Genomic DNA, 16,529 nt, shown 5'->3' on the forward strand with positions numbered 1-16,529 from the left:
TATCAAAATTGTTAATCAAACAAACATATTTACTGACACTTACTGTGTGCAGGGCACTGTACTAAACACTTGGGAGGATACAATGCAACAGAGTTGGTGGGCACATTTCCTGCCCTTTCTGAGCTCACAGTCTAGAGGAGCAGACAGGCACTAATATAAGTAAATTACAGATATTTGCATAATTACTGTGGAGCTTGTGGGAATAAATGGTGCAAATGCCAGGGCACTAATATTATTAGTAGTAGTAGTAGTAGTAGTAGTAGTAGTAGTACTATCCAATTCATGGAGCTACATTCACTCCATTCATTTATCCATTTATTCGTTAATTCAGTAGTATTTGTTGAACTTCTAATTGTGCATCTGCTTGTACAGTATTCTTGACTGAGTAGGGTAAAAGACAAGTAAACTGCCTTCGAGAAGCTGGTGCTCCATTGGGGAACCAAGCATTCATTCATTCATTCAATAGTATTTATTGAGTGCTTACTGTGTGCAGAGCAATGTACTAAGCACTTGGGAAGTACAAGTTTGCAACATATACAGTCCCTACCCAACAGCGGGCTCACAGTCTAGAAGCAATACTAATTTATTCCAAAGAATTTGTATCTGATGCATGAGCAAACTCAGTAAAGTTTTTTTTTAAAAGAGCAATTGCAACACGTGGGACAATTTCAGAGAGAAGTTATCAGAAACTTGTTTTCAATTCTGCCAATCAGCAATGGCTCATGTGAAGATATCATGGATTTTTTCGGCTGGGTTTTCTTGTTGAGGTTTGTTTCTTGTTGATAAAATTTCCTTCACTTGGCCTCTTTATCTGAAAGGTCTCTGAAGTTCGGAAATTTTCTTCAAAAGGGCCGGGCTCCCTGATTGTACTGTATTGTTCTTTCTCTCTGCCCGCAGCAACCGTCTCCGTTCCCAGCAATGGTGGGGTTGCCCCCTTTTCCTCTGGCCCCTGGAGGAGCGTTTATCTCAAAGCATTTTTAGTTTCCCAGCTCTCAGAAGAGCCAGCTTCCTCTCGAGGATGGCTTGGCTTTCCTGCTGGCTGAGCTGCTGTTCTTGATTGGATCAAGACTTGAACACATTCCAGGTTCTCCCGCCATGGATTAACTCTTTCTGAGAGGCAGGAATGAAAAGCAATTGTGATGTTTTTGCTCGATGTCTGTGGTGAACCAAAATTCCCAAACTGCAACGAGGACATACAATAATAATAATAATTGCGGTATTCATAAAGATCTTACTACGTAGGCCTGAGGTGAACTCATACACGGGAGGTGTTTCTTCATGAAACCAATTATTGTTTCCCAGTTCCTACATTTTCCCCTCAGGTCTTGAAGACCTTAGGTAGGAAAAGGATGAGGTGAGCTCTCCTATGAAGCAAAGTTCTCCTTTTTCACCTCCACTATTCTCTTCTGTGGCCTTGAAGACCTTAGTCAGGAGAAGGAAGAGCTGGAGGTAATTTGCATGAAGCAAATTCCTCCTTTTCCACCTCCAATATTCTCCCCTTTCTGGCCTCGAAAGACCCTAGTTAGAAAAATAAAATTTGGGGCCTGGTTGCATGAAGTTCATTTCTCCTTTTTCCCCATCAAACATTCTCTTTCCTGGCCTTGAAGACCTTAGACAGAGAAGTCAAAGTTGGAGGTTCTTTGCATGAAGCAAATAACTCCTTTTTCAGCTCAACCCTTCTCTTCTCTGGCCGTGAAGACCTTAGACCGAGAGGCAAAAGCTGGAGGTTGTTTGCGTGAAGCAGGTGTCTCCCTTTTCACCTCAAACATTCTCTTTCCTGGCCTTGAGGGCCACAGGTCGAGAAATAAAATCTGGAGGTGGTTTGCATGAACCAAATTTCTCCTTTGTCAGCTCAAACATTCTCTTTTCTGGCCTTGAAGACCCTAGGTAGAGAAATAGAACCTGGAGCCTGTTTGCATGAAGCAAATTGCTCCTTTTTTACCTGAAACAGTCACTTTTGTGCCATTGCAGAACTGAGACAGAGAAGAAAAAGCTGGAGGTTATTTGGATACAGCAAATCTCTCCTTTTTCACCTGAAATATTCTCTTTTCTGCCTTTGAAGACCTCAGGTAGAGAATAAAAGCTGGAGGTTCTTTGCATGAAGCAAATATCTTCCTCTCCCCCTCCTCCCCCTCCCCATCCCCCCCCGCCTTACCTCCTTTCCCTCCCCACAGCACCTGTATATATGTATATATGTTTGTACGTATTTATTACTCTATTTTATTTGTATATGTTTATTCTATTTATTTTATTTTGTTAATATGTTTTGTTTTGTTCTCTGTCTCCCCCTTCTAGACTGTGAGCCCACTGTTGGGTAAGGACCATCTCTATATGTTGCCAACTTGTACTTCCCAAGCACTTAGTACAGTGCTCTGCACACAGTAAGCGCTCAATAAATACGATTGAATGAATGAATGAATGCCAAGCACTGTACTATAAGCGCTTAGGTAGATACATGTTAATCAGGTTGGACACAGTCCTTGTCCCACATGGGGCTCACAGTTTTAATCCCCATTTAACAAATGAGGAAACTGAGGTAGAGAGAAGTGAAGTGACTTGCCCAAGATCACACCGCCGGTAAGTGGTTCAGCCGGAATTAGAACTCAGGTTCTCTTACTCCCAGGCCCGTACTCTTTCCTCTAGGCCACGCTGCTTCTGTGACATAATGACTTGCCCCTGGAATTTTCTTTTATTTTCCATTGAATAATTTTCTTCTTCATTTTCTCCCCTAAGGCCAAGATCTCAGGGACTTTTTCAGGCATTATCTCATCTTTATCTTCCTCCCCCCTGGATGGAGCAATTAGGAAGGTATTCTCATTTGCTTTTACTGAGGCACAGTGAAGTGACAACAAAATTCATTCATTCATTTATTCAATTGTATTTATTAAGTGCTTACTGTGTGCAGAGCACTGTACTAAGTGCTTGGGAAAGTACAATCCAGCAATAGAGACAATCCTTGCTCACAACAAACTCAGTCTGGGGGGCGGAGGGGGAGACAGACATCAATACAAGTAAACAGACATCGATGTAAATTAATAAAATTACAGATGTATATATAAGTGGTGTAGGGTTGGGGGGAGTGCAAAGGGAGCAAGTCAGAGTGATGCAGAAGGGAGTGGGAGAAGAGGAGAAGTGGGGCTTAGTCTGGGAAGGCCTCTTGGAGGAGATGAGCCTTTGGTATGGCTTTGAAATGGGAAGAGTAATTGGTGGATTTGAAGAGGGAGGGCATTTCAGTAAGCGCTCAATAAATACGATTGATGATGATGATTTCAGGCCAGAGGTAGGAGGGCCGGGGTCAGCGACGAGACAGGTGAGGTTGGGGCCCAGTGAGAAGGTCAGCACCAGAGGAGCAAAATGTACAGGCTGGGCTGTAGAAGGAGACAAGTGAGGTGAGGTCGGCGGCTCAAAGCGATGGAGTACTTTAGAAGGCAGTGGAGAGGAGGTTTTGTTTGATACCGCGGTTAATTGGAAAGAATCAGTTCAAAGGCTAAAAGTACAGACCCACATCAGTAATCTTCCATGGAGTGAGGAAGCACTGGAGAGAGAGTCGGTAGCGGCCTATGGGAAATCGCCATGCTGTTTTTTGTCTTTTTTTATGGTACCTATTAAGCGTTTACTAGGTACCAGGCATTGTACTAAGCATATGAGCTCATTGTGGGCACAGATTGCCTGTCTTTATTGCTGTATTGTACTTTCCCAAGCACTTAGTACAATGCTCTGCACACAGTAATCACTCAGCAAATATGATTGGATGAATGAATGAATACAAGCTAATCAGGTTGAACACAGACCTGTCTCATGAGGGGCTAACAGTCTTAATCCCCATTTTACAGATGAGGGAACTGAGGCACAGTGAAGTGATTTTCCCATGGTAACACAGCAGACCCCCTCTCAGGGTCGCACCTGGGGAGTTTTCAGTACTCTACCAGCCTCGACTATGGGAGGAAGAGTCAAGCAGAGGCCTATCCATTCCATTCCTAGCTTGGGCAGTGGCTAGCGAGTGGAAGGCAATCTGCTACAAGTCAAAACTCCCCTGCGCTGGGCAGCAGCGGCACGGGAGAGAGTCGAGGGTGGAGACTTAGGTTTACTGGGCGAAGGAGGAAATGATAAACCACTTCTGGATTTTTACCGTGAAAACTCTATGGATACACTACCAGAATGATTACAGATGGAAGTGGGGCGTTCTGAGAGAGATGTGTCCATGGCGTCGCTAAGGGTCAGACACGACTCAACGGCATAAGACAGCAACAAGACAGCAGACAAGTGGCAGAGCTGGGATTCATTCTGAGCCTCGTTCTCACCTGTCCCGCCGTTGACCCCTGGCCCACGTCATCCCCCTGGCCTGGAATGCCCTCCCTCTGCCCATCCGCCAAGCTAGCTCTCTTCCTCCCTTCAAGGCCCTACTGAGAGCTCACCTCCTCCAGGAAGCCTTCCCAGACTGAGCCCCTTCCTTCCTCTCCCCCTCCTCCCCCTCTCCACCCCCCCGCCTTACCTCCTTCCCTTCCCCACAGCACCTGTATATATGTATATATGTTTGTACATATTTATTACTCTATTTATTTACTTATTTATTTTACTTGTACATATCTATTCTATTTATTTTATTTTGTTAATATGTTTGGTTTTGTTCACTGTCTCCCCCTTCTAGACTGTGAGCCCACTGTTGGGTAGGGACTGTCTCTATATGTCACCAACTTGTACTTCCCAAGCACTTAGTACAGTGCTCTGCACACAGTAAGCACTCAATAAATACGATTGATTGATTGATTCGAATCCAGGTCCTCTCATTCCCAGGCCTGCGCTCCTTCCACTAGACCACCCTGCTTCTCTTGCATGCTGGCTCTGCCAGTTCCTGCAACACCCGAAGAAGAGGAGGGAGCTCACTGGAGGTAGGAAACTTGTCTACCAACTCTGTTGTTTTGTACCCTTCCAAGTTGAGAAGCAGCGTGGCTCAGTGGAAAGAGCCCGGGCTTTGGAGTCAGAGGTCATGGGTTCAAATCCAGACTCCGCTAATTGTCAGCTGTGTGACTTCGGGCAAGTCACTTCACTTCTCTGTGCCTCAGTTACCTCATCTCAAAAATGGGGATTAAGACTGCGAGCTCCACATGGGACAACCTGATCAATCAATCAATCAATCATATTTATTGAGCGCTTACTGTGTGCAGAGCACTGTAAGTGCTTGGGAAGTACAAGTTGGCAACATATAGAGACGGACCCTACCCAACAACGGGTTCACAGTCTAGAAGGGGGAGACAGACAACAAAACAAAACATGTGGTCAGGTGTCAAGTGGCAAAGCCAGGACGAGAACCCAGGCCCATGCTCTGCCCACTGGGCCACACTGCTTCAGTTTCTCTTTGCTTTCAAACTATCCCAACCCCTATCTCTCTATCTTCCTGTGAAGCCCATACCATCCAACTCTACCCACTCCAGCTACTAGTTGCCATCATCTACCATCCTCCGGGCCCAACCTACAATTTTCTGAACCATTTTGATCCTGTCCTCACATTTCTCCTCAATTTCTCTGTCCCCAAACCTATCCTCAGGGCCTATGATATACATGTGAATGTTCCTGATTACTTTTCTGCCGACCCGCTTCCTCTCACCCGACTCCACATCACCAACTCAGCCACACAATCCATCTCATCATCTCTAGTTCATTCATTCATTCATTCAATCATATTTATGGAGCGCTTACTGTGTGCAGAGCACTGTACTAAGCGCTTGGAAAGTACAAGTTGGCAACATATAGAGACAGTCCCTACCCAACTATGGGCTCACAGACTAGAAGGGGGAGACAGACAACAAAACAAAACATATGGACAGGTGTGAAGTCATCAGAATAAATGGAGATAAAGCTAGAGGCACAGCATTAACAAAATAAATAGAATAGTAAATATGTACAAGTAAAATAGAGTAATAAATACCTCTGATCTCACCATCTCTGAAAATCCACTCCCTAACCCTAGCCAATCAATCAATCAATTAATTAATGGTATTTATTGAGTGCTTACCATGTGCAGAGCTCTGTACTAAATGCCTGGGAGAGTACAACACATTCCCTGTCCAAAATGAACTTTAAACCTAGAGGACAAACTTACTAAGCACTTGGGAGAGTACAATATAACAGATCTGGTATACTCTTTCTCTGCCCACAAGGAGCTTGTGGTCTAGAAGGGAAGATAAATATAAATTACAGATACGTATGTAGGAGTTGTGGGGCTGAGGGTGGGGTGAATATCAAGTGCCCAAAGGGGAGAGATCCACATACATAGATAATAATAATAATGATGATGATGGCATTTACTATATACAAAGCACTGTTCTAAGCGCTGGGGAGGTTACAAGGTGATCAGGTTGTCCCACGGGTGGCTAACAGTCTCAATCCCCATTTTACAGATGAGGTAACTGAGGCACAGAGAAGTTAGGTGACTTTGCCCAAAGTCACACAGCTGACAATTGGCAGAGCAGGGATTTGAACCCATGACCTCTAACTCCAAAGCCAGTGCTCTTTCCACTGAGCCACACTGCTTCTAAGAAAGAGGAAGTAAGAAGGAAAAGGAGATGGGAATTTAATAAGACTTTTAAGGTGGAGAGAGTGGTGGTCTGTTGTAATTTGGAGAGGGAGGGAGTTCTAAGCCTTTGGGAGGATATGGTTGAGAGGTCAGTGGGGAGATAGATGAAATCAAGCTACGGTGAGTAGGCTGGTGTTTGAAGAGTGAAGCATGCAGGCTGGGTTGTAGTAAGAAATTAATAAGGGAAGATCGGAGGGGAGCGAGCGAGCTGATTGAGTGCCTTAAAGCAGACAATAAAGAGTTTCTGATTGATGTGGAAGTGGATGGACAATCACTGGAAGTTTTTGAGGAGAGAGGAGCGTGGGTGACCCTGGGTGACCCCAAGGTCAACTCTCTTTTTTCACAGCCTCAACTTCCTCATACGTATATGAGAGTGATGGAATAATGCCTTGCTCCAGATGCCAGGAATGTCAAGGCTGGTAAAGTGCCTTACTTTAGTATGCTTCAAGAGCCATCTATTAAAAGCCACTTTATTTGTCAGATGACACCCTTCAAAAGCATCATCAAGGATGCAGAGGAGAAGTAAGGGGTTGTTTTGGAATCCCAAAAGGGAGAGAGCAAAGGCAAGCCCTGATCAGAGTCAGAGCAGAGAACTATGGGGAACTTAATTTTGGTGTGCCCTGAGAGTGAACCTTGTTTATATTAATAGTACATAATTCCAGTGGTGTTAATTAACAATCCCCAATCAGACAGGACCACATCTGCTTTATAATAATAATAATAATAATGGCATTTATTAAGTGCTTACTATGTGCAAAGCACTGTTCTAAGCTCTGGGGAGGCTACAAGGTGATCAGGTTGTCCCACGGGGGGCTCACAGTCTTAATCCCCATTTTACAGATGAGGGAACTGAGGCCCAGCGAAGTGAAGTGACTTGCCCAAAGTCACATAGCTGACAATTGGCGGAGCCAGGATTTGAACCCATGACCTCTTACTCCAAAGCTCGTGCTCTTTCCACTGAGCCACTCTGCTTTACTCCAAGTCCAAAATAAAATGATCATCTTTCCCTAAATAATCCTACACCAAGAGCACATGTGGATATAGAGGATTATTAATTACCCTTTTCTATTGTTTGGGAATGGGTTGAACCAAAAGGAGAAGCATAGCAGCATGGGCCTGGGAGCTGGATTCTAATCCTAGTTCCATCACTTCATTCATTCATTCATTCAATCGTATTTATTGAGCGCTTACTGCGTGCCGGGCACTGTACTAATCACTTGTCTGCTCTGTGACCTTGGGCAAGTTACTTAAGTTCTCTCTACCTTGGTGATCTCATCTGTAAAATGGGGATGAAGACCGTGAGCCCCATGTGGGACAGGAATTGTGTCCAACCTGATTATCTTTTATCTACTCCAGCGCTTAGTACAGTACCTGGCACGTAGTATTTGCTTAACAAATGCCATTTTTTAAAAAGGAGAGTTGGAGTGTACATATGCATGCATCTGTAATTCATTTATTTATATTTATGTCTGCCACTGCTTCTAGACTGTAAGCTCGTTGTGGGCAAGGAGAGTGTCTATCAACTTTGTTATACTCTACTCTCCCAAGTGCTTAATACAGCGCTTGGCATACAAGAAGCTCTCAATAAATATGATGATTGATTGAGGTAAGGAGGGAGAACAATGTGGAAATGGAGCAGTCATCCTGTAAGTAGGGTGGCTATTGATGATCCTCAAAGATACTGGACACAACTATGTTACATGCTATGTTGCATGAATTATGCACAGGATGGTAATCAGATGGTAATTGTTTGCCTCAGGGAGCAATGGGTAAGAGACAGCCACATGGAAATTTCCAGTTTATCAACCAGCTTCTTTTACAGATGGCCCCCAAATGGCTGTTCACAAAGGTGGACACGTTTAACACCCTTTATCTCTGCCATAAAGATGATCCCTCAAAGATGACCCCAACTTTCATTCATTTATTCATTCATTCAGTCGTGTTTATTGAGCGCTTACTGTGTGCAGAGCACTGTACTAAGCGCTTGGGAAGTACAAGTTGGCAACATATAGAGACGGTCCCTACCAAACAGTGGGGTCACAGTTTAGAAGGGGGAGACAGAGAACAAAACAAAACCTATTAACAAAATAAAATAAATAGAATAAACATGATGGCAGGGATGAGGTGAGCTGCTCATCAGGCATAAGTCAGGACAGCTGAAGAAAACGACCAAGAAGGTTCAGTTTCAAGCTTGGTGAAGGTGATAGAGAGCGATGGCAAGGCAGTGGCGGAGAATCGCTTCCCCACAAAATGTTTAGATGACATCCACATGTTATGTTGCAAGCATGGGTGGCGTGATGAGATGGCTTCTGACAGAATGTGGATGGCAGCCCGTTCGGCCCTGCCTCAGGCCAGTGGAATGTCTGAAGCCGGCTCTGGCCATGGAAGTTTTCTGAACTAATGTAATTCATTCATTCATTCAATCGTATTTATTGAGCACTTACTGTGTGCAGAGCACTGGACTAAGCGCTTAAGACATCCACAGAATCCAGAATGTGTCACTGAGGAGTTAGGCCGAGAACCTGTCCCTCACTCCAGAGCCATTGCCTTCCCCTTTCAGGCCCTTGTAAACATAGTTGCCATTTCCAAGCCATGACCGAAGACGAGGCAGGAGCTGACTGGACATTGTCCTCTGTTGTTTATGTACAGTATATTTATTCCAGTGTCTAGTCTGCCCATTGAAATAAATATACTGTACATAATTATGTTGCCAACTTGTACTTCCCAAGCGCTTAGTACAGTGCTCTGCACACAGTAAGCGCTCAATAAATACGATTGATGATGATGATGATACGTAATGATAACTGATGCCACATCACTAGCAGACAGAGGACATCACTCTACATACAGTAAGTGCTCAAAAAATACCCTCAGTAGATTGAGATTGGCTGAAAACTGGACTGTCCACTATAAAATGAGGCAATTGGCCACTTTACCTGAACCTCTTCTCCCAGGGGGACAGGAAGTGAGAATAGCAGTAGACCAGACACTGCTTCATTTGCACCCTCGGGACAGGCAGCTCTGTGAGGGGAAGGAGCTGGGGGTAAAGAGGGCTTACAGAAGACAAAACCTGACAGCCATGATGGATTTGGACTTGAGAATCCCTGGAATTACTTGAAATCCTAACCAGTGCTTTTTCCTGACCCAACATGCCCTGTCACCTCCCCTCTCCCAACAGGAGAGCTCATCCCTGACCCCCACTTCTCATGCCAGTGTAGGTTAGAGTTCCACTGGACAGATAGTAAGTGCCTTAAGGGAAGGGACCACATCCTTTACTCTCCATCCAAACTGCTACCACTGCTGCCTTGTTAATGTAATCACTTATCCTCTCATCATCATCATCAATCGTATTTATTGAGCGCTTACTGTGTGCAGAGCACTGCACTAAGTGCTTGGGAAGTACAAGTTGGCAACATATAGAGACAGTCCCTACCCAACAGTGGGCTCACAGTCTAAAAGGGGGAGACAGAGAACAAAACCAAACATACTAACAAAATAAAATAAATAGAATCGATATGGACAAGTAAAATAAATAAATAAATAGAGTAATAAATATGTACAAACATATATTCATATATACAGGTGCTGTGGGGAAGGGAAGGAGGTAAGATGGCAGGGATGGAGAGGGGGACGAGGGGAAGAGGAAGGAAGGGGCTCAGTCTGGGAAGGCCTCCTGGAGGAGGTGAGCTCTCAGTAGGGCCTTGAAGGGAGGAAGAGAGCTAGCTTGGTGGGTGGGCAGAGAGAGGGCATTCCAGGCCCGGGGGAGGACGTGGGCCGGGGGTCGACGGCGGGACAGGCGAGAACGAGGCCTGGTGAGGAGATTAGCGGCAGAGGAGCGGAGGGTGCGGGCTGGGCTGGAGAAGGAGAGAAGGGAGGTGAGGTAGGAGGGGGCGAGGTGATGGACAGCCTTGAAGCCCAGGGTGAGGAGTTTCTGCCTGATGCGCAGATTGATTGGTAGCCACTGGAGATTACTGTATCAACCTCTTAGCCTCTCTCCCCACTCCAGTCAATACTTCACTCTGCTTTCTGGAGCATTTTTCTACAAAAACGTTCAGGACACATTTCCTCACTCCTCAAGAAACTCCGGTGATTGCCCATCCACCTCTGCATCAAACAAAAACTCCTTACCATTGGCTTTAAAGCAGTCAATCACCTTGCCCCTTTCTACCTCACCTTGCTACTCTCCTACTACAACCCAGTCCACCCACTTTGCTAACCTTCTCACTGTACCTCCATCTCATCTATCTTGCTGCCAACGTCCATGTCCTCACTCTAGCCTGGAATGCCCTCCCTCCTCAAATTCAACAGACAATGATTCTCCCCTTCTTCAAAGCCTTATTGAAGGCACATCTTCTCCAAGAGGCCTTCCCTGACTAAGCCCCCTTTTCCTCTTCTTCCACTCCCTTCTGTGTCACCCTGACTTGCTCCCTTTATTCATCCCCCCTCCCAGCCTCACAGAACTTATGTACATATTGGTAATTTATTTATTTATAGTAATTGTCTTTCTCCCCCTTAGAATGTAATCTCATTGTGAGCAACGAATGCATGTTTATTGTTCTAGTATACTCTGCCAAGTGCTTAGAATAGTGCTCTGCCCATAGTAAATGCTCAATAAATAAGATTGAATGAATGAGTGAATTTACTCTTAACTGCTTTCAGGTGTCTAGTACAGTACTCTATAAACATAGTGGGTGCTCATTAGGTACTAACAGATGAATAAATGCTTAGGGGGACTGAGGCAATGAGGGGAGAGCTGCTGAACATCAATCAGTGGTATTTATTGAACACGTGCCATGAGCAGAGCACTGTACTAAGCACTTGGGAGAGTACAATACAGTAAAGCAGCGTGGCTCAGTGAAAAGAGCACGGGCTTTGTAGTCAGAGGTCATGGGTTCAAATCCTGGCTCCGCCAATTGTCAGCTGTGTAACTTTGGACAAGTCACTTAACTTCTCTGGGCCTCAGTTACCTCATCTGTAAAATGAGGATTAAGATTGTGAGCCCGCTGTGGGACAACCTGATCACCTTGTAACCTCCCCAGGTCTTAGAACAGTGCTTTGTACATAGCAAGCACTTAATGAATGCCATCATTATTATTAAAGGTCTATGACTTTCCCAGAGGGAGTTTATTATCTACCCAGACCTCACAACCACCCAAACACCCACCCACACCTCAAGGAATAGGGTAGGAAGGCAGGATTAGAGAAACAGAGCAATCCATGTTTAGCCTACCTCTTCACTGGGAACCCCTGCTTTAGAGAAGAGCTTGTGGTCATTTCAGAAAAGATCAGGCATACTCATAATTCAGGATTCTCTTTCTAGCTTGGCCAAGCAGCTGCATTAAGCATTCAAGCAGAGCAAAATTATAGTCGGGTCTTTTAAAATTCTAATTCACACCAACCCCACTATTCTTATATTTTATTATTAACTTTATGGAATAATTATGTTAATGAAAAAATCAAAAAGGCTCACCAGCCATCGCGTTCAACATCCTGATTGCTTTTAAAATTGTTTTTATCTTTACAGAAAGGATTTCTGATGGAATTTGTTAGTGCTCTGGGAATTTAATGCAGCTGAGATGTATCAGCCTGTCCTCTGGGGCCACTGAGCAATGCTATTAATGAGACTGCATTAAGCCAAAGCTTTTGCCTCCATGAATCTGTTAGAGTTGCTCAAGGCCTCCCTGGTGTACTTGAAAACCCGGGACTTAATCTCATCTCATGAGACGGTGAGGGGCAAAGCATTAACAAAGCCAAAAATCAGTCAATCAATTGATTAATATCATTTACTGGAGACTTGCTGTTTACAGAGAAATGTGCTAAATGCTTGGGAGAGTACACTATAACAATTTGTAAACATGATCCCTGCCGACAAGGAACTTGCTGCTTAGAAAAAGTCCAATAAAGAGTTTGGAGGGAAAGTTCTGTAAAGAACATATGGAAGACATCAGAATCCTCCCATGATCTCTTTACCATTTGACAAACGTTGGTAGTTATGAGTTGTGGCTACTCGGGCAACCTGATGCTACTGAGCGGCCCTTCCCTTCCCCACAGCACCTGTATATATGTATATATGTTTGAACATATTTATTACTCTATTTATATATTTATTTATTTTACTTGTACATATCTATTTTATTTATCTTATTTTGTTAGTATGTTTGGTTTTGTTCTCTGTCTCCCCTCTTAGACTGTGAGTCCACTGCTGGGTAGGGACTGTCTCTATATGTTGCCAACTTGTACTTCCCAAGCGCTTAGTACAGTGCTCTGCACACAGTAAGCGCTCAATAAATATGATTGATGATGAGCTGGAATAACTAGGTTTTTATCCAGACCCAATGAGATTCAGACTTGCCTTGCGGAAAGAGCATGGCCCTGGGCGACAGAAGACCTGGATTTTAATCCTGGCTCTGCCACTTGTCTGTTGTGTGATCTTGGGTAACTCACTTAACTTGTCTGGTTCTCAGTGACAACATCTGTAAAATGGGGATTAGACTGGGAGCCCCACATGGGGCACCTGATTACCTTGTATCTAGCCCCAGCGCTTATTACAGTGTCTGACATATAGTAAATGCTGAACAAAATGACATTTAAAAAACAACAACAGACAACCAGTACCTCTCAGGGCTTTGAGGCCCAGCCTGGCGGAGTCATAAGAAGAAAAGTTAGAAAGGCAGAATGGATTTGTCCCAAACCCAGAGGAACATGAAGTATTTTTTTACAGAAATTCCCTAGAAGGGATGGAATCACTCCCTTCTATTTTTGGACTATCTAAAACCTGCTGAACAGGCTGTGAGGAGAGGCACCAAGAGGTTTAATCTGTAACCCAAAAATACTTCCCAAATCTCCCTCAATGCCACTTAAATGAATTTCATACTCACAAAGGCCTAGTTCGATGCTGTGTTAGGTATTTGCCCTGTGAACTTTTGTCAAATTGCTTGTTGATTTCTTGAGCAAATATACCAAGGTGAGTCCAGATCTTTCTATTCCTCTGCCTCCTAAACCTTTGTCGCAGGGGCCAAGCAAGTCTGTGAAAGGAAATGCAGGGAATCAGACATACCTTTGAGTACATCTTCTAGAGTTGCGTGGCTTGTTTTGGGTGGCTTTAAATGGGAAAATTGAATCAGGATGTTGCTTAACCTATTCTATGATTGAGAGGTCACAAACTTTCCTAGATAATAATAATAATGATGGCATTTGTTAAGCGCTTGCTATGTGCAAAGCACTGTTCTGAGCACTGGGGCAGATACAAGGTGATCAGTTTGTCCCACATGGGGCTCACAGTCTTAATCCCCATTTGACAGATGAGGTCACTGAGGCACAGAGAAGTTAAGCGACTTGCCCAAGGTCACACAGTTGACAATTGGCAGAGCCAGGATTTGAACCCATGACCTCTGACTCCCAAGCCCGGGCTCTTTCCACTGAGCCCTGCTGTTTCTGCTAGATGCCACGTCTGACTCCTTTAGCAGTTCCTTCAGCAGCACATAATTCATTGGTTCAATCGTATTTGTTGAGCACTGTACTAAGTGCTTGGAAGAGTCTACTACAACAATAAACAGTCACATTCCCTGCCCACAACCAGTTTACAGACTTAATATCGAATATCAAGATTGCAAGCAATGAAGTCTTAGAATGGAGTCATTAGCCTAGTATTGAAACTAGGCTAATTGCAATGTGTCTTGTTAAGTGTTGTATTGTACTCTCCCAAATGCCTAGTACAGTGGGGAAAGCAGCGTGGCCTAATGGATAGAACACAGGCTTAGGAGTCAGAAGGACCTGAGTTCAAATCTTGGCACTGCCACTTAATAATACTTAATGATTATGGTATTTATTAAGTGCTTATGATGTGCCAGTCACTGTACAAAATGCTGAGATAGATACAAGCAAATCGAGTTGTATATATACCTATAATTCTAATAATAATCATAATAATGGCATTTATTAAGCACTTACTATGTGCAAAGCACTGTTCTAAGCGCTGGGGAGGTTACAAGGTAATCAGGTTGTCCCCTGGGGTGCTCACAGTCTTAATCCCCATTTTACAGATGTGGTGACTGAGGCCTAGAGAAGTGAAGTGACTTACCCGAAGTCACACAGCTGACAAGTGGCGGAGGCAGGATTTGAATCCATGACCTCTGACTCCACAGCCCGTGCCCTTTCCATTGAGCCATGCTGCTTCTCTGAGCCATGCTGCTATTTATTTATCTATTTTGATGCTATTGATGCCTGTCTACTTGTTTTGTTGTCTGTCTCCCCCTTCTAGACTGTGAGCCCGTTGTTGATTGTCTCTATCTATTGCCGAATTGTACTTTCCAAGCACTTAGTACAGTGTCTGCACACAGTAAGTGCTCAATAAATATGATAGAATGAATGAATGAATGTTAGACACGGTCCCAGTCCTATGTGGGGCTCAGTCTCAATCCCCTTTTACAGATGCAGTAACTGAGGCCCAGAGAAGTGAAGTGACTTTCCCAAGGTCACACAGCAGACAAGTGGCGGAGCTGGGATTAGAACCCATGACCTTCTGATTCCCAAGCCCGCACTCTATCCACTACTCCATGCCGCTTCTCTTGTCTGCGGTATGACCTTGAGCAAGTCACTTCACTTCTCTGTGTCTCTGTTACCTCATCTGTAAAACGGGGATTAAGACTTTGAGCTCCACATAGTACAGGGGCTATGTCCAACCCGATTTGCTTGTATCCAATCCAGTGCTCAGTACAGTACCTGGCGCATAGTAAGTGCTTAACAAATACTACGGTTCTTATGAAAGCAAGAGTCATTTATATCCTCCCGTACTGCAGGTGCTTACAGCTTGGGAAGAGGGAAATCCCTGGATTTTCAAATTCTGAGATATTTCCACTGGTGATTTTTTTCTTCTGAAGATAATGAAAGCTTCTCAAAAAATTCAAAGACTATCTGTCCAATCTGAAGAGGATCCCTGCTTGTTTTGAAGTAATGCTAAGGGATTCTGTTACCTTTAGGGTACAGGAGTTTACCCATAAATTTGCAATCCTAGAATTTTAATTGCTTTCTTCATCCAAACTCTAGAAATCTTGGGTTTAACTGTGAAGAAAAGAAATATGGAAGCTTTAGGGACTTTTGAGGAGCTTCAGTTTGAGCCCTCCTGGGAATAATTAACTCCTGGTGGAGGCTTTCTCAATCCAGGATATCGGAACACAGGTTCCATTCACTTCCTCCTGGGAAAATATGGGTTCACAATCCCTGTCAGGGAGAAGTGGGGGGATTACTGGTTCATGCGAGAGCAAAATGAGCAAATACTATCGATCACTCAATCAATTGTATTTATTGAAGGCTTACTGTGTGCAGAGTACTGTACTCAGCACTTGGCAGAGTACAATATCATCATCATCACCATCAATCGTATTTATTGAGCGCTTAGTGTGTGCAGAGCACTGTACTAAGTGCTTGGGAAGTACAAATTGGCAACATATAGAGACAGTCCCTACCCAACAGTGGGCTCACAGTCTAAAAGGGGGAGACAGAGAACAAAACCAAACATACTAACAAAATAAAATAAATAGAATAGATATGACAGATTTGGTAAACTAGTTACCCACAGTGAGTTTAGGATATTATCAAGAAACATCACTTCTTTCGTTCCAGTGCATGGTGGAAAACCCCTTATTGGCCTCCTGTTAGGCAATCAAAAACAAACACCTGTGGGTGCCCCATTTTCAACTGCAAGCTGGATCACCTAGAACTATTCAAATGAGTTTGTAGACAAAGAAAATACCTCAAGCTTCCTGCAAGTGAGCTAGGAGACTGCTTGAGCAATGGGAGCTCAGATTACGGTTGAGGTAGGATATAAGTGAGAGTCTGTCCCTGGGCCGGTCCACGCGGGAAAGATTCCTGTGGATCACCGGGAATTCTAAAGTAAGTGTCCCCGTCTTCCTTTGAAAAACATTATTACTCTTTCATTATTGTATGGTTCATTTTC

At 44.1% G+C, this 16,529-nt stretch overlaps 1 non-coding gene across 1 annotated transcript; it reads left to right on the plus strand.

Annotated features, from left to right (window-relative positions):
- The first annotated feature begins 3,885 nt into the window (after positions 1-3,885).
- LOC119925961 lies at positions 3,886-4,023 on the plus strand. Its single transcript, XR_005449882.1, has one exon. It is a non-coding gene; the product is annotated as a small nucleolar RNA SNORA7 (small nucleolar RNA).
- The last annotated feature ends 12,506 nt before the right edge of the window (positions 4,024-16,529 follow it).

Source organism: Tachyglossus aculeatus, chromosome 3 (genome assembly GCF_015852505.1).
Source record: "Tachyglossus aculeatus isolate mTacAcu1 chromosome 3, mTacAcu1.pri, whole genome shotgun sequence".
Classification (NCBI taxonomy): Eukaryota; Metazoa; Chordata; class Mammalia; order Monotremata; family Tachyglossidae; genus Tachyglossus; species Tachyglossus aculeatus.